The sequence below is a fragment of the Durio zibethinus genome, chromosome 1, assembly GCF_047325235.1.
Source record: "Durio zibethinus cultivar Kanyao isolate XHJ-2024 chromosome 1, ASM4732523v1, whole genome shotgun sequence".
NCBI classification, from domain to species: Eukaryota; Viridiplantae; Streptophyta; class Magnoliopsida; order Malvales; family Malvaceae; genus Durio; species Durio zibethinus.
This window is the reverse complement of record NC_143162.1, coordinates 13475001-13482500: the sequence shown is the minus strand read 5'-3', so window position 1 is coordinate 13482500 and position 7500 is coordinate 13475001. Positions and strand designations below refer to the sequence as shown.

Here is a 7500-nt window from a genome sequence, read left to right as displayed (position 1 = left end):
ATTTAAAGTTTGAGAATAGGTTGAGGGCATTGCGCCCCCGATGCCTCCAATCATTGGCTTTACCCGATAGAACTCGTCGGGGGCTCCAACTATCCTGAGGGAAACTTCAGAGGGAACCAGCTACTAGATGGTTCGATTAGTCTTTGGCCCCTATACCCAAGTCAGACGAATGATTTGCACGTCAGTATCACTGCGGGCCTCCACCAGAGTTTCCTCTAGCTTCACCCTGCTCAGGCATAGTTCACCATCTTTCGGGTCCCGACGGGTATGCTCGCACTAGAACCCTTCTCAAACGATCAAGGTCGATCGATGGTGCACCCATGAGGGATCCCTTCAATCAACTTCCTTGCACCTTATGTGTTTCTTGGCCTGTTAACTCACACGCATGTCAGACTAATTAGTCCGTGTTTCAAAATGGGTTGGATGGGGAGCCCGCAGGCCAATGTCGAGAGCACAAGGATGCCGAGGCATGCCAAGATGGCGTGTGCTGCATTCCACGATTGTGATAATGACGTCTTTATGGGCACATCGAAAGCTTGGGCTTGGGTCACCTATGCGACCCGCGTCGGTCCACGCCTCGAGCCGATTGACGAACCTGCTTTCATCATTCCACATCCGATCGAGGCACATCACAGGCCCCCATCCGCTTCCCTCCCGACAATTTCAAGCACTCTTTGACTCTCTTTTCAAAGTCCTTTTCATCTTTCCCTTGTGGTACTTGGTCGTTATCAGTCTCTCACCCGTATTCAGCCTTGGACAGAATTTACCGCCAGATTGAGGCTGCATTCCCAAACAATCTAACTCATGAACAGCGCCACGTGGTACGACAGGGTCTGGGCACAAGGGGCTCTCACCCTCTCCAGCACCCCTTTCCATGGGACTTAGGTCGGGTCCACTGCTAAGGACACTCTCCATACTACAATTCATTCATCGGGGGTGCTCAATTCTCAAGCTGGGCTCTTCTCGGTTCGCTCACCTTTACTAGGGGAATCCTGGTAAGTTTCTTTTTCACCGCTTATTGATATGCTTAAACTCAACGGGTGGTCCCGTCTGACCTGGGGTCGCGATGCGAGCATGGATTGAGTGATGCGAGGGGTCCGATGGGGTTCGGGTGGACAATGAGCACGCGTCACCAGGGACGAGGCACGCCGGGAGCTCTACCACCGACGGTCATGGCATTGTCGTTGCTGGGGACTCACTTTTGGGCAAACCACAATCAACGAGATCACAGAAGGCCATATTCTTCCCGCCCCCTTCCCTCGGAGTCCGATGGGTGGGGGGTCGAGGGGGGGCGACGGTGCATGACACCCAGGCAGACGTGCCCTCGGCCTAATGGCTTGGGGCGTAACTTATGTTGAAAGGCTCGATGGTTCATAGGATTCTACAATTCACACAAAGTATCGCATTTCGTTACATTCTTCATTGATGCGAGAGTCGAGATATCTGTTGTCGAGAGTCGTTTCATTTTTTCATGACAAAAGGAGTCGCGACACTGCCTGCGCACGCACCACGAATAAGATGGTGACGGCATGCGCTTTTCATTTTCATTTTGGTTCCTTGGCATGATTCACGTCGGGGGTTCATTGTTCGATAGCGAGAGAGATGACGTCGATCATTTCATCCGCCCGATAAGGGGCACGAAGAGACCGTCATGCTTGTCTAGGGCCAAAAGGGGCTCAGGCCACGGGGGACCCTACCCCCTCAGTGTTTCATTAATGCATCCATGGGTCATTCGTCGAGCGGGGTTTCGACAATGATCCTTCCATAAGTTCACGTACGAAAACCTTGTTATGACTTCTCCTTCCTCTAAATGATAAGGTTCAGTGGACTTCTCGCGACGTCGTAGGCGACGAACCATCCATGTTGCCACGATCCGAACACTTCATCGGACCATTCAATCAGTAGGAGCGACGGACAGCATGTATAAAGTGCAGGGATGTAGTCAACGTGAGCTGATGACTCACGCTTTCTAGGAATTCCTCATTGAAGACCAACAATTACAATGATCTATCCCCATCACAATGAAATTTTAAAGATTACCCGAGCTTGTCGACCAAGGCCATAGACTCGTTGAATACATCATTGTAGCGCGCGTGCGGCCCAGAACATCTAAGGGCATCACAGACATGTTATTGCCTCAAACTTCCTTCGCCTAAGCGGCCATAGTCCCTCTAAGAAGCTAGCTATGAAGGATCACCTCCGCGTAGCTAGTTAGCAGGCTAAGGTCTCGTTTGTTAACGGAATTGACTAGACAAATCACTCCACCAACTAAGAACAGCCATGCACCACCACCCATTGAATCAAGAAAGAGCTCTTAGTCTGTCAATCCTTACTATGTCTGGACTTAGTAAGTTTCCCTGTGTTGAGTCAAATTAAGCTGTAGGCTCCACTCCTGATGGTGCCCTTCTGTCAATTCTTTTAAGTTTAAGCCTTGCAACCATACTCCCCCCTGAACCCAAAGACTTTGATTTCTCATAAGGTGTCGATGGAGTCCTAAAAGTAACATCCATCGATCTTTGGTCGGCATTGTTTATGGTTGAGACTAGGATCGTATCTGATCATCTTCGAGCCCCCAACTTTTATTCTTGATTAATGAAAACATCCTTGGCAAATGCTTTCACAGTTGTTCGTCTTTCATAAATCCAAGAATTTCACCTCTGACTATGAAATACGAATGCCCCCAACTGTCCCTGTTAATCATTACTCCGATTCGAAGGCTAACACAATAGGACCAAAATCCTATGATGCTATCCTATGCTAATGTATAAAAGCATAGGCCTACTTTGAGCACTCTAATTTCTTCAAAGTAATAGCATCAGAGCAACGACCTGCGTAATTAAGTCTATGAGTGCATCATCAGCAGTAGGGATGAGTAGACCTGTGCTCACCGTGAGATGGCCCGGATGACCCAACCCTAGTTTCAACTATGAGCTTTTTAACTGCAACAATTTAAATATACGCTATTAGAGCTGGAATTACCGTGGCTGCTGGCACCAGACTTGCCCTCCAATGGATCCTCATTAAGGGATTTAGATTGTACTCATTCCAATTACCAGACTCATAGAGCCCGATATTGTTATTTATTGTCACTACCTCCCCCTGTCAGAATTGTGTAATTTGCGTGCCTGCTGCCTTCCTTAGATGTGGTAGCCATTTCTCAGGCTCCCTCTTAGAAATCGAACCCTAATTCTTCGTCACCTATCACCACCATAGTAGGCCACTATCCTACCATCGAAAGTTGATAGGGCAAAAATTTGAATGATGCATCACCGGTGCAAAGGCCATACAATCCATCAAGTTATCATGAATCGTCAGAGCAACGGGCATAGCCCGCATCGACATTTTATCTAATAAATGCATCCCTTCCAGAAGTTGGGGTCTGTTGCACGTATTAGCTATAGAATTACTATAGTTGTCCAAGTAGTTGATACCATCAAACAAACTATAACTAATTTAATGAGCCATTCATAGTTTCACAGTCTGAATTAGTTCATACTTACACACGCATGGCTTAATATTTGAGACAAGCATATGGCTACTGACAGGATCAACCAGCTAGCATTCCTTCAGGACGTTGGCACCGACCGAGTGACTGAGACAGCCCAACACGGAGTGCAAGCGTCATACGTGTTGAGCACGTGAAATGCATAGCATCAGATGAATGGGGTTCAAGAGCCTGTGCGCATTAAACGTTTTGCATCTGAGAACACGATCAAACATCGGTGCACCAATGCGACCACGAAGGATTGGGTGGCACGCTTGGGACACCAGCCAAGATTGACGTTCGACTCGTAGCCATTCAAGACACGAGATAGATAAGGGATGGCAAGACATCTGGTTTTCATCAATTCGGGTATGCAGCACAAGATCCCAATCGTACGCTCGAGGTACGATGATCACATCGAGGGAGATTGAAAAGGATGATGGGTCGACAGTTCAATGCATCGAGCATGAAACCTGTCAACATGCACAACCATAGCACCACTCATATGCCCATTACGTACAAGTGACAGCATCCACGCACGCCAGTCCATAACCCACTCGATCGATTACTCGACGAGCAACCGGAGGAAATGACGTGCGAGGCCACGCCACAATCACTTGGCACGAGAAAAACACAAGCAAGGGCCATGAGTCTGCCCCTGCCATCCGATAGGCAAGAATGGCGTGATACCACCAATGCTTGCCTTGGGCATGATCGCACGTACGAGCTCTGCTGACACCACCTCAGGGGGATGTTGCTCGATTCAGGGACTTGTTCCTAGGGTCTTGGGCAGCATCGATTGTGTGCATGGCCTCGTCAAGGGCAAGGCATTTTTATGGTTGATGAGAAGGGACCTCGAGACCGTCAAACATCAAAAGATTTGGCCGAGCCAAGCCCGTAATCACAGCTTCTACTTGCACCACCCCAGGGAGCCATTGCTCAATTTAGGGACTTCGTCTGGGGTCTAGGTAGTATCCACCACGTGCACGGGCTCGAGCTTGGCTCTTCTTTTTCACATGCACGCCAACCGGTCGAGGCCATGGGCATCTGTAGGTCATCGGAGTAACCAATCGTTAGATAAAATGGTCGGAAGGAATTTACACCCTGTATTTCACTCAAGGGATGTTGCCCTAGGTGTACGCAATGGGAGGCCCATCATGCACACCTACTCCTCCCGTGGAGGGGGAGAGGGGTGCCGGACCACCACCCCCTAAAGAGCATTAGAGATTTTGCAGATATGCTACCAGTAGACCTTAAAGTGTCTGAAAAAGGACATTTTTTTCAAACAGGCATATCCTACACCGAGGATGAGCAGGTACCGATGGTGGTCAAGGTATGTGCCTGCACCAAGGGCCAGCACGGGCTGATGGTGTTCTATGCGACTGTCTGCACCAAGGGCCATCTTCTGCCTATGCTGATCGAGGCAAGTGCCCGCATTGATTCCAGCTTGTGCACATGCTGATTGAGGTATGCATGCACCAATGGTGGTCGAGGCATCTGCTCGCACCAAGACCGCACGTACCGATGGTGTTTGAGGCAACCGCTCACACCAGGGCCCATCTTCTATCGATACTGATCAAGGTATGGCATGTGTCGACGGTGATAGAGGCAAGTACCTACACCAAGGGCCAACTTATGCTGATGGTGGTCGAGGCATGTGCTCGTAGCAAGGCCCAGCAAGTGCCGATGGTGTTCGACGTAACCCCCCGCATCGGAGGCCATCTTCTGCCGATGGTGGTCAAGGCAAGTGCCCACACCAAGGGCCAGCTTGTGCCGATGGTGCTCGAGGCAACCGTACACACCAGGGACCATCTTCTATCGATGTTGAACGAGGTCGAGGCAAGTGCCCATACCAAAGGGCTGCCTGTACCGATGATGGTCGATGCATGTGCCATCACCATGCGCCATCATGTGCTGTTGATGGTTGCGGCCTTGGTCGAAGTTTAATTTTAAGCCACAGTGCACATGCTGGGCTCGGGCATGTGCTGGTGTCACAGTTTTTTTGCTCGAGGCACCACTTCAGAGCATCATCGGAGAACCTGACTGACGGTATTAGGGGTTCCGATGATTGAAGGTTTGGGGGGTGTGCGCACATGATGTGCGATGGGTGCTTGTATTGGCCCATATATTGAACCCCTATCCCTCGACAAACCTCGACAACTCACACCCCCTTAAAGAGCATATGAGATTTTATAGGTTTGCTGCCAGTAACCATTCAAGTGTCTAAAATAGGGACACTTTTCTCAAATGGCCACAAAATCTTTTACACTTCAAGTTTTTAGCTGAATTTTTTTATGCATGGAAAAAAAATACAAGGATCAGATTACCAAATTTGGGGTCAAAACTCCTTCTAAAAAAATTTTAAAAAATCTTGAACCGTAAAAAATTTCAAAAATCGTAAAAAATAGAAAGTGAGTCATCTTGCCATGAAACTTCACATGAAGGCTTAGGGGACCATTGTATGAATTTACAAGCCATAAAAATGGCATTGGCATGGAAAAATATGAAGATGTGCCTAAACCCACCTACCACCCGATCGTGGCGTGCATGTGTTCAGCCCAGGCTCAGGACACCTATGCGTGGTGTGCGAGGAAGAGTGCTCATATGAATTCACAGGCCATAAAAATGGCATTGGCATTGCAGAAATATGAAGATGTTCCTAAACCTACCTACCACCCGATCATGGCGATCATTTATGCTCGACTCGGGTTAAGGACACCCACGCGTGGTGCGCGGGCATTGGGGAGCGCTCATATGAATTCATGGACCACAAATATGACTTTGGCACTGTAAAAACATGAAGATATCCTTGAACCCACCTACTACCCAATTGTGGTGTGTAGGGTGCACGGCTCAGGCCCAGGTGCGACCACTAGGAGTGTAACCCAGCACGGGCCGATGTTGTTCGAGGGAACTGCCTGCACCAAGCTCTAGCATGCATCGATGGTGGTCGAAGCATGTGCCGAGACCAAAGGCCAACATGTCTCGATGGTGGTCAAGGCATGTGCATGTGTCACGGTCAGTAAGCAAGCTAGGACTGGCCCTGTGGTTGTAGTGAGATAGGGTTTTGATAGTTAGAGGGGACCAGGCCTTGAGGCCTACTCAAGGTGCAGGACACTGGGAACTAGATCGAGATAGTGGTGCGGGCAGTGATCAGGACTCTAGGGGCTCAGACACGATGTTAGGTTTGGTATAATTGAGCCAGGCCCAGGTGCAGGTGTTGGTGAGCAGTTTGCGGGCACGCAATCAAATCGATGTGTGGGCATTGATGATTGAGGTGCGGGCATGCGACCAGACCAGGGGTGTCTGAGACAGCAGCCCATACCAAGTGCCAGTGTCGTGCCTTGGGCTACGCACCAAGAGTTGAAGCCCACGCCCTAGAGACCAAAGCTCGAGCACTATACGTAGAGGTAGGGGTTTCAGCAATAGTCATTGCTATTGCTGTCCAGACTGCCCGCCCAAAAGTTCAACCTGTCTGCGGCACCAAGACTAAGCCTACAACATGCCCACACCACATCCAGGTGGTCCCAGGGAGTGGGGCAAAACCAGAACCTTATAGAAAGCCTACAGGATCTGCAACACATAGAGGGGGACCCGACTGATCCTTAGCTTGCATATTTTACCTCTCTGGCTGGCTTAGTGCCTGTACGCTTGTTTAGTAGGTTAACATAGGCATACGGAGTTTATTCCCAGTCTAAGATCCGATCGAACTGAGGGTTATGGCAGCAAGAATTGTAGTAAGATCGACAACACGCAGAGGGGACCCCGATCGATCCTCAGCTTGGGCATTATGCCTCTCTGGCTGGCTTAGTGCCCGCACGCTCATTTCGTAGGTTGACTTAGGTATACGGAGTTCATTCTCGATCAGGATCAAGGGACGGAAGGCCCTGGGTCATGCCTAACCTCGGAGGGGGGAGACGTAAAAAGAAGGAAGGTCGGCAGAAGATGTGGAAGGGGAGGGGGGAGGGACGATTTGAAGCGACAAAGGGTTGAATCTTAGTGGATCATGGAAACAA

The 7500-nt window shown here is 49.5% G+C and overlaps 2 non-coding genes and 2 pseudogenes across 2 annotated transcripts in view; all 4 read right to left on the bottom strand.

The window, feature by feature from the left end:
- LOC149520385 (25S ribosomal RNA) overlaps window positions 1-1064 on the bottom strand; it is a 3374-nt gene extending 2310 nt beyond the window's left edge. Inside the window, exon 1 of the ribosomal RNA XR_016326515.1 lies at window positions 1-1064. This exon is cut by the window's left edge and continues 2310 nt beyond it. This is a non-coding gene — a ribosomal RNA (25S ribosomal RNA).
- Window positions 1065-1302: 238 nt separating this feature from the next.
- Window positions 1303-1458, bottom strand: LOC149520384 (5.8S ribosomal RNA). Its single transcript, XR_016326650.1, has one exon. It is a non-coding gene; the product is annotated as a 5.8S ribosomal RNA (ribosomal RNA).
- Window positions 1459-1751: 293 nt separating this feature from the next.
- Window positions 1752-3558, bottom strand: LOC149520383 (18S ribosomal RNA; annotated as a pseudogene).
- A 3896-nt stretch (window positions 3559-7454) lies between these two features.
- Window positions 7455-7500, bottom strand: part of LOC149520382 (25S ribosomal RNA) — a 1434-nt pseudogene continuing 1388 nt past the window's right edge.